This window comes from Triturus cristatus, chromosome 8 (genome assembly GCF_964204655.1).
Source record: "Triturus cristatus chromosome 8, aTriCri1.1, whole genome shotgun sequence".
Lineage (NCBI taxonomy): Eukaryota > Metazoa > Chordata > Amphibia > Caudata > Salamandridae > Triturus > Triturus cristatus.
Window position 1 is genome coordinate 1,336,702,748 of NC_140591.1, and position 15,397 is coordinate 1,336,718,144.

A 15,397-nucleotide genomic window follows, 5' to 3' on the forward strand; every position below is an offset into this window, starting at 1 on the left:
CTACAAAAAAGCATAAATGCAGCTGCACGGCAGTGCAGCACCGGGAGCCAAGTCAATATAGCAGTCAAATACCCTATGGGAAGGTAGTTGTGCAGCCTCCTGTTCGTCAAAGACATCTTGGAAGTCCTGGTATTCTGCTGGAAGCTGGTTCAAGGACCCTGTTTTTAAGGCTGTGCAAGTCAAGGGTGTTGGTTCTTCCTGTGCTCTACCATAGCAATTACTTTTACAATAATGAGACACCAAGATGACAAGATGGAAGAATCAATTAATTACAGGAATATGTAAGTGATACCAAGGAATCCCTAAAATAGTGCAAAAAGTAGGTGTGTCTATAAAGTCAAAGATTAAGTCTCTCTATGCCCATTCTCACATACTATGGATGAAGGAACAGTTTGAAATAAGATGATCACAGAAGAGAGCTTGGAGTCATCCATGGTTCTTACATGCTCTGGTACATTTTTCATAACCCGTGGAATGTGTTATTCACTGGCCAGGGCTAAGTCTAAGAAATCTCCGGTAGACCCAGAATCTACGAGCATGGGTGTTACTGGCACTCCCAAGGAAACACTAGGGGGCAGATTTATGAGCCCCTTGCGCCTCATTTACGCCGCCATTGCGTCACTTTTGTGACGCAGCGGCGGCGCAAATCCTGCGCCATGCTGCGGGGTATTTACAACGTGACGCATCTGGCAGATGCGTCACGTTGTAAAGCCCTGCGTCACATGTAGGCGTTCTGGAGCAGGGGAGGGGGGGGGCGTTCCGGCGCAGGAACGCCTCCTAAAAGTGGCTGAGTGAAATCTACAAGATTTCACTCAGTCACTTTTAAGGCCATGCTGCGTCAAAACCCTGCGCCTGCTTGAAGCATGCGTAAGGATTGACGCAGCATGTAAGGGATAGGGCACCCCCGAGCCTTGCTGGAGCTGCATCGCGCTTGCGACGCAACTCCAGCAATGCGCCACCTTTCCGACAGGAGATACGTCACGCTTCTGCCCATCCGAGTGCCACGGTGCGCCGCATTGTAAATGCGGCGCATCAATGGTGGCGCACGGGTGGGCAGATGCATCGCAACTCTTCTGACGCATCTCTGCTGATTAGCAGAGATGCGCCAGACGTCATAAATCTGCCCCCAGGTATATAGATTGGAGTTCATTGACTCTCCGAAGGATAAACTCACATCAGAGCTCTCGCTACAGCGTCATTACATGAATGAAGTGCTAAGATGAAAGTTCTCTAGGCATTACTGCTCATCAGTAAAACACAGAGCAAGGATTCAAGTCCTTGCACAAGATAGTAAAAAGGCCAAGGATGCAGGACGGGTCTGGAGCAAGAACAATTGTTGAAATTGATAAAGACTATTGTAATGTGTACCCTGATGTATGCATGCATAGCAGCAGCATTACCAATAAATGTAATGTTGATGTACACCATAGCTTATGTATGCAGAATGACCTCAATATCAGTGAATGCAATGTTGATGTACAATGTAATAATTGTATTATAATAATGAGAATATTGGTAAATATGATAACAATGACCGACATGTTACATGTACTCATATCATTGCGGTCGGATTTATCCAAGATAACCACTCCCTCAACCCCAAGTCAGAGATATGTACTAACACAGGCCTTGGACCCAAACCCAAGCCTACCAATTAACAGGTCAGAGGTGGTGTTACACTTAGCCCAAAGACAAATTTGCACCCAGGAAAAACTCTCTTAATCCCACAGATATGTAGTCACACCACAAACAGAACTGTAGAAACTGGCCCCAATGAAACATGTTTGGCCAAATGCGCACGTTCCCAAGATACCACAAATGTAGATGCCACATGTAGTTAGGAACACTTAACTAATCAGGACACAACATGTACACCACTCGGGGTGATCACACACTGGACATCTGAACACACACATACTGGGCCACACTAGCTCTCCCTGAGCTTGAGAACCATCTTTGTCCCCCTTTTCAGATGGTTGTACTTGTTATTTATGAATATGATGCTTTTCAAAGAATGTCAAAGTGTTTTATTGTACTCCGAAAATGTATCTATGTGTAGCCAAAACATCTGTACTCCTAGACTGTCTTCAGATGTGCCTTTGTCAATACTTTCCCTGCTGCTGCGTTTAATTAAACCAATTTGTTCCTGTTTTGCCAAACACCTCTTGTCTTTTAAAAAAAGTTTAAGGTCAATTTATATTTGAGCAACACAATCAAGGTGAACTGGAGGGAAATCACTGAGAGGAAACATGAAGACAAGTCTAAAGTCTTGAGGATGCTGATACTCCAGCCTGCTTATTACCATAGCAAGGATAGTTTGCACTAACTTGATATCAAATGCTTAGCATCGTACTTCAACCTGTCCTAACTTTGAAGAAGGTCTAGACTCAGATATTCACCAAGGAACTGGAGTAGCTGAGCAGGAGTCGGTGACAAAGGATGTACTGAGGGAGACTGAGCGAAGGGAATCACCAGAGGATCTTGAACTGCAACCGGGAAGAGAGTAGCTTGTTCCGCTGAGAGCGTAGGCCTGGCAAGGGGCTCTGGATTGTGTGTGGATTATATACAGGCACTGGATCAATTGATTCAAGAGGATCACGTGTGGCAATCTGGAAGGTTCTCCAAGAATCTTGAAGCAAACATGTGTTAGTAAACTGCCGTAACCTTACAGGAATAGCAGGTACAAACTAACGGATGGAATCACTTGACAGGAACAATTTTTTTTTTGTATAAACGTGCACAAGGGAAAATACTCCAAGACCCCAGCAAGTCATTGATTCACATGTCCAGAGAATGCTTGCAAGCTCTGGCATAATGGAACCAGCGGGACAGGGGAAACTTGGGCATGCAATCATATCCCGACATAAGGTGAGACAGGGGTAATGTAACATGAGACCTGCCAGCTAGGCCTTATACACAGAGGGCGCTTGGGGGGTTGTGACATTGGTTGCCTGAGGCCCTCCGCTTGCTCCACTGCCTCCATTTGGACTTGATGGGACTTGATGTGCTTATCGCTTCCACGAGGACGCAGTTACTCTAGTTGCTTATGCTGCCCTCGGAGTGGAAGCTGGCTCTGGGTTCTCGGAGGGTATTTTCTACTGAATCTGGATGTGCATTGGGTGGAATTAGGCCGAGACAAGCCCCAAACCCTGGCCTCGACCCAGACAAAGATTGACCAATATTCCCCTGGTGTCACAGATGCCTCCTGCACATTCTACCTTTGCTTCCATTCTTAAAGCGATCCAGGACCGAAAGGAGGTGGTGAAGATTAAGGTGGGCAAGGTTCAAGTTGATATCTCCTTTCTGTGCCAGTCCCCCAGGAATGTTACCATTCGTGTGACCTAGGCAGAGACCCGGATGTCCTCGGTGAAGGATGAGTTGGCCACAATCAAATTACAGGTCTCCAAGTTGCTCTTGGAAATGCCAGTGCTCAATGAACGGGCCGAGGACACTGAGAACCACTCATGTAGGAACAACCTCCAGATTGTTGGCTTTCAAGAGGGAGCTGAGGCCCCTGGCATGGAGTGTTTTCTGGAGGAGCGATTGAGGTCCTGGGTTCCTGCTGCCAAGTTGTCGTCGTGGTCTGTGGTGTTGAGAGCACACCAGTCCTTGGCCTGTCAGCCTCCGGCTGGAGCTCTGGCCCATCTGACAATTGAGTGGATACTCAACCATTGAGATAAGGATGTGATCCTTAGAGACACAAGGATGCATCAGGATTGAGAATTATGATTTTCCCTGACTACAATGGAGCAGTCCAGCAGCATAGGTGCCCCTTCAAGGAGGTTAAACAGAAGCTTCATGCCCTCAACCTGCAATATGTGCTCATCTTTCTGGCAAGGTTGAAAGTGATCATCAACTTGTCATGCCTGTGGGCCCATGTTGTTGCTTGTAGACGTCCTGCCTTCTGTTCTAGCAGACGTTTTACATATTTTGGACCAATTTGAAGGTCAGGGTAGTTGTGAAGTCAGCCCAGCATCTCTGAACCCCCAGAGCTTGGGGTAATCATTAGTCTGGTCACAATCTCAGCTGCATGAGCTCTATATATAAATGTGTCATAAGACTCTCAGTCCACCAAGTTATCTGTACCAGTGTAATATGATTGTAACATAGGCATTGTTGCATGCCCCAAGCACTGTATGTTGTGTAGTTTGATCACCGCCAGCCTTTTGGGATTTTCCAAGATCTCATGCGAGCTTTGCTACACTCAGAGGCAATCTTGGGTGTGGTCCTATTTAAACTGCGCACAAGGGAGAAGGGTTGCTTTGCCATGAGAAATCCAGACCAGGGGAGCTCGCAATGAAGATCTCAATACTAACCTCACCTTGATCGATCCTGTCCGCTATGAAGGATTCACTGCTTTGTTTTGCATCATCCGGACTGGAAACTGGATGTTTGAAATCCCGTAAGAGAAGAGAAACAAACAAGTAGGACAAAGTTTATTGTGCATGCAAGCAAAGATAAAAAACAAGAAAAACAGAGCAATTGAGACTGATTCTCAAGATTCAAGCAAAAGAAACTAAAATTGTAAGACTGTTGTTTAAGGACTAACACTTCTATTAGTTTTGTTTCTCCTGTCCAACAGAGTGGCCACTTTGGTGAGAAACTAAGCAAATGACTTGGGTAAGCAAACCTACTTGTAAAAACATTGCAATGTGCATAAGAGAAGTGTGGAACCTTGGTGTGAATAAGTGTGTTGAATAACAACTACTGTGACCTGTATTCTTCCTCTGTAGATAACAATAATCCACAAAAGCAGTAAATAAAGGAGATCCTCAATTCCCGGTGAGACGCTTTCACCTACGCACCCTGGCAGTAACTTGACAAATCCTTTGTGGGAAATCTACCAGTTGATCGTATGCACTGGTTATGGGTTAATACAGAAAATGGGGCATAGCGGAATATAGGGCCAGAGATTCTTATCAGGCTTGTGTATTGAAGGTACACCAGCGTCAGCCAAGAGAAAGGCAGCGCACACACCAAAAATCCCCAAAACTGGATCTCCTCCTTCAGTCTCACCTGTCTTCCTTGCAGTTACCGCCAATTGCGAGAAAGGATGCAGGGCTTGACGAGTTGATTCATATAATCTCTGCGTGGCCACGTCGTGGGCTACTAAGGTAGGACCAAGTCGTTCTGACATGACTATAGCAGTTATTTCTTTGATGCCCCAGACCAGGCTTAGGAGTGGGTTGTGGGAAGGAGACAGCTCTGTCAGATGGAGAGTCTGGAGAGCCCAGTCCGTGACTGGGGGGTAGATCTCCTCACCCCCCCCCATGCCACTTAGAAAGAGTCAATTCCATAAAACCTGTTTATGCCCTAAGACACCAGAGAAACTCTGGCTCAAACAAGAGGCGTGTGGTGACTGAGACAATCAATCAGGATGCCCTGTTAATTGACAATACGGACCTCTTCTGGTCCCAGAGCGAAGACCGTAGCGCACCCCATGTGGACCTGTGTTGGCCTGCGAGTCCATTGTGGAGGCACGCTTTTGGACATTTTTTTTTTTGTTGTTTATGGTTTTGTTCTTGCTTTTAATTGCATTTGTGACTGTTCTTGCTGTTGCTCCTATTGCAAGTATTTTGCATGTAAGAAATGGTAATACTTGACAGGCACCAGGATCCTACTAGACAGGCTCTTAGGGCTGTTGTCTGCGGGTCATGTTTATCTAAAGTTATGTTCAGGGTTAGGGCCACACATGCTTTGGGGTGGAAGTTTGAGGTGAGGGGGTGGGATGCCATTTTTTTTAGAAAAATGATTGATCGTGGATGTTGCACCTGGCCCTTTCTGCAGGGTTATCCCCAAATTTCTTGTCTTCTCCTGTATTTTTTCTGACCTGTTCTTGTTTGCTTTAGGACTCTGGGCACTTTATCACTGCTAATCAGTGCTAAAGTGTATGTGTTCTCTCCTTTAAACATGGTATGACCTGCTCTCAGGACACCCCCACGCCGCACGGCCACCAGCTGTGTGTGTGCCCCCTCGTGTGACCTTGCTGCTGCTCGCAGCCTTGTTCTGCCGCCTGCCTGCCGTTCTGCCTGCCGTTCTGTCCCCCAGCTTTTTCGTTCGTTGTGCGTTCATCTGTTGTTTAATTTGCTTCATTGTGTTGTATTATTTGCCTTATTGTGTATATTATTATGATTCTGTACTTGTACCCGCTCTCCGCTTCCCGCCGACGCCGTTCTCGAGGCCATGCCCCCTTTCCTGCGTCATCCCCGCTCCCGCCTCCCAGCTGCTCCTCCCTCCCACTTGTCCATAAATGATGACCGCGCGGCACAGGTGAGTGTGACCTGCTCTCAGGACACCCCCGCGCCGCACAGACACCAGCTGTGTGTGTGCCCCCTCGTCTGACCTTGCTGCTGCTCGCAGCCTCATTCTGCCGCCTGCCTGCCGTTCTGCCTGCCGTTCTGTCCCCCAGCTTTTCCGTTCGTTGTGCGTTCATCTGTTGTTTAATTTGCTTCATTGTGTTGTATTATTTGCCTCATTGTGTATATTATTGTGATTCTGTACTTGTACCCGCTCTCCGCTTCCCGCCGACGCCGTTCTCGAGGCCACGCCCCCTTTCCCGCGTCATCCCCGCTCCCAGCTGCTCCTCCCTCCCACTTAGCCATAAATGGCGACTGCACGGACGCGCAGCATTGACGCGCAGCGGGCGCGCCGATTGAGCGCCAAAGGCAAGCCCGTCTGCGCCCGTCCGCGCCTGGACCGCGCCCAGTGCCAGGACCCCTGGCCCCCACCGATGCAAGACGACCTGACAGACCTACGACGCCGCTGCCCTCAACGCACTCAATGCCGGCCGGAACCCCACCTGCTGCCGGGCCGCCCCGAAATGCATTCACGGACCCTTCACCTGCAGAACCTGCAAGTTCACCTGCCTCCGAACCTGCACCGCGCCCGCCAAGCCAAGCTCCAGCAGCGACCTCAAGTGCATCCTGCTCAACACCCGCTCCATCCACAGACACGACGTGGAACTCTGGAACCTCCTCGACACAACATCACCAGACATCGCCTTCCTCACGGAAACATGGATGAACGCCTCCTCAGCCCCCGACATCGCCATCGCCATCCCGTACGGGTACAAGATCATAAGGAGGGACCGCGTCAACCAGACCGGAGGAGGCATCGCCATCATCCACAAGAACACCATCCGCATCACGACCGACTCCAACGACACCTTCACCGCCGCCGAGCACCTCCACTTCCAGATTCACACCAACCCAAAGACGACCCTCAGAGGCACCCTCATCTACAGACCCCCGGGACCACGCACACAATTCAGCAAAGACATCACGGACTTCATCAGCCCGCCGCCCTCCCCTCCGCCGACAACATCCTCCTAGGGGACCTTAACTTCCACCTGGAGAACAACAAGGACTGCAACACCGTCGCCCTGCTGGACAACCTCGCCAACCTCGGACTAAAGCAACTGGTCAACACCCCCACCCACTACGCCGGCCACACGCTTGATCCCGTCTTCTCATCCAGCAAGCACATCACCTTCAGCCACTCCACCGGACTCCACTGGACCGACCACAGCTGTGTCCACTTCAGCTTCAGAAAAACCACAACCCACCACCACCCGCAACAGGTTCCTCACAGGAGCTGGAGCAAGATCACCGCCGACCAGCTCACCACCTCCCTCAGCCAGAACCCACCTGCCAGCACAACAGATCCCAACAAAGCAGCCCGCAACTTCACGCTGTGGTTGACCGCCTGCGCCAACGACCTCGCACCACTGAAGAACCCTCCCAGCAGACCCAGAAGCAAGAAGGCCCCCTGGTTCACCGACGAACTCAAGGACTCCAAGAAGACCTGCCGCACCCTCAAGAAAGCCTCGCTCCTCGACCAGATCACTGACAACATGACCGCCCTCAAACACGCCACCCGCAAGCACCACCAGCTCATCCGCACCACCAAGAAGAAATCACTGAAGGAGCGACTGGACAACAACGCCCACGACAGCAAGGAACTCTTCCGCATCGTCAAGGAGTTCTCCAACCCCAGCACCGGCAACAACGACATCACCCCTTCACAAGATCTCTGCGACTCCCTCGCCTCGTTCTTCCACCGCAAGATTGCCGACATCCACAACAGTTTCGGCACACCATCCATGCACCCAACCGTCGAACCAACGCACCCCACCTCCACCCTCCGCGCCTGGACCACGGTGACCACGGAAGACACAGCCCGCACGATGAACGCCATCCACTCCGGATCTCCAACCGACCCCTGCCCCCACCACGTCTTTAACAAGGCCGACTCCACCATCGCAGCCCAACTCCGGGACGTCATCAACACCTCCTTCAACACTGCCACCTTCCCGGAGAGCTGGAAGCATGCCGAGCTCAGCGCCCTACTGAAGAAACCAACAGTGGACCCCACCGAACTCAAAAACTTCCGCCCCATCTCACTCCTCCCTTTTCCTGCCAAAGTCATCGAGAAAATCGCCAACAGACAGCTTGCCGCCTTCCTCGAGACGAACGGATCCCTCGACCCCTCGCAGTCCGGCTTCAGAGCCAACCACAGCACCGAGACCGCCCTCATCGCAGCCACCGACGACATCCGAGCCCTGCTCGACAACGGGGAAACAGCGGCACTCATCCTCCTGGACCTCTCCGCAGTGTTCGACACTGTCTGCCACCGCACCCTAGTCCAACGCCTCAGCAACACCGGTATCCAAGAGAAGGCACTAGAGTGGATCACCTCGTTCCTCGCCAGAAGAACACAGAGAGTCCGCCTCCCCCGTTTCGATCCGAGGCCACCGAAGTCATCTGCGGCGTCCCGCAAGGATCATCACTCAGCCCCACCCTCTTCAACGTCTACATGAGACCTCTTGCTGCCATCGCACGCCAACACAACCTCAACATCATCTCCTATGCCGACGACACCCAGCTGATCCTCTCCCTCACCAGAGACCCCGACACCGCCGGAACCAGCCTACACGAAGGGATGAAAGGCGTCGCCGAGTGGATGAAGAACAGCCGCCTGAAACTGAACTCAGACAAGATGGAAGTCCTCATCCTGGGACCTTCACCCTCCGCCTGGGACGACCCCTGGTGGCCCCCAGCCCTGGGCACCACCCCCAAGCACACAGACCATGCACGCAACCTGGGCTTCATCCTGGACTCCTCCCTCTCGATGACCAGACAAGTCAACGCCCTCTCCTCATCATGCTTTCACACCCTTCGCATGCTTCGCAAGATCTTCCGATGGATCCCGACCGAAACCAGGAAGACGGTCACCCAGGCCCTCGTCACCAGCCGACTGGACTACGGAAACACCCTCTACGCCGAAACCACAGCCAAGCTACAGAAAAGACTCCAACGCATCCAGAACGCCTGCGCCCGACTCATCCTGGACATCCCCCGACGCAGCCACATCTCCGGCCACCTGAGGGACCTGCACTGGCTCCCCGTCAACAAGAGGATCACGTTCAGGCTCCTCACCCATGCACACAAGTCTCTCCATGACCTGGGCCCCAAGTACCTCAACGACCGACTGACCTTCTACACGCCTACCCGCCAGCTACGGTCTACTAGCCTCGCCCTCGCCGCCGTACCACGCATCCGAAGAACCACCGCCGGAGGCAGTTCCTTCTCCTACCTGGCGGCCAAGACATGGAACTCCCTTCCCATCCACCTTCGGTTGACCCAGGACCACCTCGCCTTCAGGAGACAACTCAAGACGTGGCTGTTCGAGCAGTAGCGGACCCCTTCCCCAAGCGCCTTGAGACCCTTCCGGGTGAGTAGCGCGCTATACAAGTGTTATGATTGATTGATTGATTGATTGATTGATTGATTGATTGATTGATTGGTTTACACATGTTTGGCATTTTTTATTTATCTTTAGGTCTCTTATACAGCAGTGTCCCATATGCCCAGTGCCTGTAAAAAAAAAAAATACTACTACTGGGCCTTCAGCCCTGCTTTCGCCACCCACAGATGTAGCCTTTCAAACCGGTCTCAGGTCTCCCACTGCAGGGCCTGCATGCACAGTTTACTGCCACAGTGACTTGCCATTTAAAGTTACTTGCCAAGCCTGAAACTCTCCTTTTACTGCATATAGGTCACCCCTAAGGTAGGCCCTAGGTAACCCTATGGGCTAAGTGATGTGTAGGTAAAAGTTACAACATGTGCCTTTATTGTGTGGATTGTCCTGGTAGTGACAAACACCCTATTTTATTATTCTCTACAGTGAGTGCTGCTCATCTCATAGATTAGCATTGGCAATTCCCTTACATGCTTGTAAGTGTTCATTTTTAGGTCTCGCGAGCCAAAGGCTCGAAGAGACATTTTATATGTGGGATTTTCAAAGTGCTACCCACAGTCTTTTGGCTGGCCTAAACCTTGAGTGCACGAGATCACATGCACGTGCACAGCTGCTCCTCTGCTCATTGCATTCCCCCCTCCCTTCTCACCCAGCCCTTTGATGCTCTGCTTGATTACTTTCACTTTCGCCCGCTTTGACCCTTGCATTCCCCCCTCCCTTCTCACCCAGCCCTTTGATGCTCTGCTCCCATCTCCCTCCTCCCTGGGCGTGAAGGGAGACAGAGCCATCCTGCTTGATTAATGGCTTTTTTATTTTACTGCTTCAACAGAACCAGCAGGCCACCAGTCACCCACTTCAGCTCTGTCAGTGCCCCACGGACTTTCGGTTTATGCTGCTGAAAGAGCATACAGTGAAAAGACTATGTGCCAGCTGATTAAGAGCGTCTCACTCTGGGGCTCTGTTCAGTAATGATGTAGCTTTAAATTAATGTCTGCCTCAATGAGTACTTAATAATGATGAAATACAAGTCAGATAAAAAAACTTCCGCATTTCGGTAGCAACATTATCTAAGAACACAGAAGATCGTATGGCCTGTGGAACAAAGAGTTGTTTTTGTGCGACTTCCTTGTTTAAAGCACATAGTCATGGGCTCTCAATCACATGCAGGATCAAACAGGGACATGCAGCTGAAATGTGATAAAAAGTTCCACACAAATTTCACAAAAGAAAACCACAAGGCTTGCGTGCAGATCAAAGACAGTTTATATGCAGCCAAAAAGGATAGTGCTGATCTCAAGGCATATGACTAACTAATTGACTCACTCTCACTGACTCACTCTCTCTCTCATGACTCACTCTCACTGACTCACTCTCACTAATTGACTCACTCTCACAGACTCACTAATTGACTCACTCTCACAAACTCACTAATTGACTCACTCTCACTGCTCACTAATTGACTCACTCTCACTGGCTCACTTGCTCACAAATTGACTCACTCTCACTGAGTCACTCTCTCACTAATTGACTCACTCTCACTGACTCTCTCTCTCTCTCATGACTCACTCTCACTGACTCTCTCTCTCTCATGACTCACTCTCACTGACTCAATCTCACTAATTAACTCGCTCTCACTGACTCACTCACTAATTGACTCACTCTCAATGACTCACTAATTGACTCACTCTCACTGACTCACTCACTCTCTCACTAATTGACTCACTCACTGGCTCACTCTCACTGACTTACTCTCACGGACTCACTAATTGACTCACTGAGTCACTCTCTCACTAATTGACTCACTCTCACTAATTGACTCACTATCTCACTAATTGACTCACTCTCACTAATTGACTCACTCTCACTGACTTACTCTCACGGACTCACTCTCACTGACACACTCACTAATTGACTCACTCTCAATGACTCACTAATTGACTCACTCTCACTGACACTCTCACTAATTGACTCACTCTCACTGACTCACTCACTAATTGACTCACTCACTAATTGACTCACTCTCTCACTAATTGACTCACTCTCACTAATTGACTCACTCTCACTGACTTACTCTCACTGACTCACTAATTGACTCACTCTCACTGACACACTCACTAATTGACTCACTCTCAATGACTCACTAATTGACTCACTCTCACTGACACTCTCACTAATTGACTCACTCTCACTGACTCACTCACTAATTGACTCACTCACTAATTGACTCACTCTCACTGACTCACTCTCTCTCACTAATTGACTCACTCTCACTGGCTCACTAATTTACTCACTCTCACTGAGTCACTCTCTCACTAATTGACTCACTCTCACTGACTCACTGTCTCTCTCATAACTCACTCTCACTGACTCACTCTCACTAATTGACTCACTCTCACTGACTCACTCGCTGATTGACTCACTCACTGAGTCACTCTCTCACTAATTGACTCACTCACACTGACTCACTCTCTCTCTCATGACTCTCTCTCTCTCTCATGACTCACTCTCACTGACTCACTCACTAATTGACTCACTCACTGAGTCACTCTCTCACTAATTGACTCACTCTCTCACTAATTTCCACACTCTCACAGACTCACTCTCACACACTCACTCATTGGCTCACTCTCACTGGCTCACTAATTGACTCACTCACACTGACTCACTCTCTCTCTCATAACTCACTCTCACTGACTCACTATCACTAATTGACTCACTCTCACTGACTCACTCACTGAGTCACTCTCTCACTAATTGACTCACTCTCTCACTAATTTCCACACTCTCACAGACTCACTCTCACAGACTCACTCTCACTCACTCATTGGCTCACTCTCACTGGCTCACTCTCACTGGCTCACTAATTGACTCACTCTCACTGGCTCACTCTCACTAATTGACTCAGTCTCACTGACTCACTCACTAATTGACTCACTCTCAATGACTCACTAATTGACTCACTGTCACTGAGTCACTCTCTCTTATGACTCACTCTCACTGACTCACTCTCACTAATTGACTTAGTCTCACTGACTCACTCACTAATTGACTCACTGTCAATGACTCACTAATTGACTCACTCACTGAGTCACTCTCTCTCACTAATTGACTCACTCTCACTGGCTCACTTGCTCACTAATTAACTCACTCTCACTGAGTCACTCTCTCACTAATTGACTCACTCTCACTGACTCACTCTCACTAATTGACTCACTCTCACTGAGTCACTCTCTCACTAATTGACTCACTCTCACTGACTCACTCTCACTAATTGACTCACTCTCACTGAGTCACTCTCTCACTAATTGACTCACTCACTGACTCACTCACTAATTGACTCACTCTTACTGATTGACTCACTCTTACTGATTGACTCACTCACTAATTGACTCACTCTCACTGACTCACTCTCTCACTCATTGACTCACTCTCACTGACTCACTCTCACTCACTCATTGACTCACTCTCACTGGCTCACCATACCACAGGAATGTTCCACAGGCAAATATAAACTTTCTTTACAGTATTCTTGTTGCATCCTTTTGTAGTGTGATCGAAGTATACTACAGTTACACATATAAAGGAATCAAGGCCGAAAGCAAGTACATTAAAATGAAGTAAATATTGCCTACTTGACACTAGAGATGTGGGAAATAGTAACTGTGGTTAATTTATATAATCTATTCACATTAAGTGGCGATTAATGGTTACTTTAGATACTCTTTTCCCTTGCTCCATGCCATAAGCAGTGACTTGAAAAAAAGACCACTTATGCCATAGGTTGACTCACTCACACTGACTCACTATCACTAATTGACTCACTCACTGACTCACTCACTAATTGACTCACTCAGTCACTCTCTCACTAATTGACTCACTCTCTCACTAATTGCCACACTCTCACTGACTCACTCTCACAGACTCACTAATTGACTCACTCACTAATTGACTCACTCACTAATTGACTCACTCACAGACTCACTAATTGACTCACTCACTAATTGCCTCACTCTCACTGACACTCACTAATTGACTCACTCTCACTGACTCACTCTCACTAATTGACTCACTCTCACTGACTCACTCTCACTAATTGACTCACTCTCACTGACTCACTCTCACTAATTGACTCACTAATTGACTCACTCTCACTAATTGACTCACTCTCACAGACTCACTAATTGACTCACTCACTAATTGACTCACTCACTAATTGACTCACTCTCAATGACTCACTAATTGCCTCACTCTCACTGACACTCACCAATTGCCTCACTCTCACTGACACTCACTAATTGACTCACTCTCACTGACTCACTCACTAATTGACTCACTAATTGACTCACTCTCACTGACTCACTCTCACTAATTGACTCACTAATTGACTCACTCTCACTGACTCACTCTCACTAATTGACTCACTCTCACTGACTCACTCTCACTAATTGACTCACTAATTGACTCACTCTCACTGACTCACTCTCACTAATTGACTCACTCTCACTGACTCACTAATTGACTCACTCTCACTGACTCACTAATTGACTCACTCTCACTGACTCACTCACTAATTGACTCACTAATTGACTCTCTCACTGACTCACTCTCACTGACTCACTCACTAATTGACTCACTCTCAATGACTCACTAATTGACTCACTCTGACTTACTGTCTCATGACTCACTCTCACTGACTCTCACTAATTGACTCACTCACACAGACTCTCTCACTAATTGACTCACTCACACAGACTCACTTACTAATTGACTCACTCTCAATGACTCACTAATTGACTCACTCTCACTGATTCACTCTCTCCCTCTCACTAATTGACTCACTCTCACTGCCTCACTTGCTCACAAATTTACTCACTCTCACTGAGTCACTCGCTCACTAATTGACTCACTCTCACTGACTCACTCTCTCTCTCATGACTCACTCTCACTGACTCAATCTCACTAATTAACTCGCTCTCACTGACTCACTCACTAATTGACTCACTCAGTCACTCTCTCACTAATTGACTCACTCTCTCACTAATTGCCACACTCTCACTGACTCACTCTCACAGACTCACTAATTGACTCACTCACTAATTGACTCACTCACTAATTGACTCACTCACAGACTCACTAATTGACTCACTCACTAATTGCCTCACTCTCACTGACACTCACTAATTGACTCACTCTCACTGACTCACTCACTAATTGACTCACTCTCACTGACTCACTCTCACTAATTGACTCACTCTCACTGACTCACTCTCACTAATTGACTCACTAATTCACTCACTCTCACTAATTGACTCACTCTCACAGACTCACTAATTGACTCACTCACTAATTGACTCACTCACTAATTGACTCACTCTCAATGACTCACTAATTGCCTCACTCTCACTGACACTCACTAATTGCCTCACTCTCACTGACACTCACTAATTAACTCACTCTCACTGACTCACTCACTAATTGACTCACTAATTGACTCACTCTCACTGACTCACTCTCACTAATTGACTCGCTAATTGACTCACTCTCACTGACTCACTCTCACTAATTGACTCACTCTCACTGACTCACTCTCACTAATTGACTCACTAATTGACTCACTCTCACTGACTCACTCTCACTA